Genomic DNA, 1,408 nt, shown 5'->3' on the forward strand with positions numbered 1-1,408 from the left:
TAAATTTTAAAATATTTCATTCAAGTTTGGGTAGTTTTCAAACTACCGTAAGTAAATGAATAATATTGAAAGCATGTCATTTACAAATTACTTTAGTTAAGCAAGTAGGTTCTTCGTATTGAAGTGATAAATAAAATAATATTAATTTTTTGGAAAAGATAGCTTATAGATATCAACAATATAACCTTTTCAAATATTTTATATTGGCAAGTAGGTACTTTTTAAATAATCACATCTCATAAAAATGCAACATCCCAGTAAAAAATTGTATCTGTTTAAACACACATAGCTCTTTTTCATTGAAAAAAAAGAGAAAAAAATTATTTTTTAGCCATCATAGCTGGAACACCATCAGTGCATAACTTATTATAATAAGGAAGTAAAATTTAGTCCTCCTTTGTGACATTGCTTATTGAAGTTGTTAAAATGTCTGTTCCTCTTGTCCTTACGTTAAGGTTACCTAAGGGAAGCAATTTTTCATACAATCAAAACTCATCAGTGAAAGCACAAATAAAACATTTTTTGCCAAAAATCTGGAAACTGTTGACTCATCTAAAACAAACCTAGATCACAGTGAGGAGATGGACAAAACAGGAACACACTCGTTATCATACGTTATATCACTCACTGCAACTAGCAGTTTTTCCTTGTCAGCTACAACAGCTGTTGCAGCTGACAAGGAAACAGCTAATCATATTCAGTTAAGATTTATTGAATTCAAGGAAAAATTGCTTCCCTTCTAAAGGAGGCACATCACTGAACACAACTTCCCCATTGTCTGTGTGTACATATTTGTATGTGTGTACATACAGTAAAATTATTTCAAACACAATATTCGGTGTCAAAGCAGAAATATACTACACATACTGTACATAAATCGAAGGCCGTAGATGGCCGCACTTGATGGTCCAGAAGGCCATATGCGGCCTTAAGCTCACAGGTTCCCCATCCCTGACCAAACCAATAAGAAAAGTAAAAATTTTCAATTTGAAACCTGTACTAAAAAAATACTTCCTTCAATCACAAGTTCGAAAGTTTCGTCATTCTTGAAATATATGTCGCAATCAAGTTTATTTTTTTTCCAAAAGTTTCGGAGAAGCGAATCGATTATCTTGCTACCTCAAAGGCAAGAAGCTCAAGAGTAAACATTCTGCATATTGCAAACCATAAATCAATGCCATACTGCAATCGATGAGAAGAACTGTGTTATGCAAACAGAATTTCTACTTCTGGTTGTCTGTATCTTTTAAACGAAATAAAGAAAAAATAAGACTTACAGCGTTTATTTTCTTCATATTATCAAGATACAACCCTAGTTGGAATAGCAAGATGCTATAAGCCCAAGGGCTCCAAGAGGGAAAATAGCCCAGTGAAAAAAGGAAATAAGGGAATATATAAACTCCAAGAG

Source organism: Palaemon carinicauda, chromosome 21 (genome assembly GCF_036898095.1).
Source record: "Palaemon carinicauda isolate YSFRI2023 chromosome 21, ASM3689809v2, whole genome shotgun sequence".
NCBI classification, from domain to species: Eukaryota; Metazoa; Arthropoda; class Malacostraca; order Decapoda; family Palaemonidae; genus Palaemon; species Palaemon carinicauda.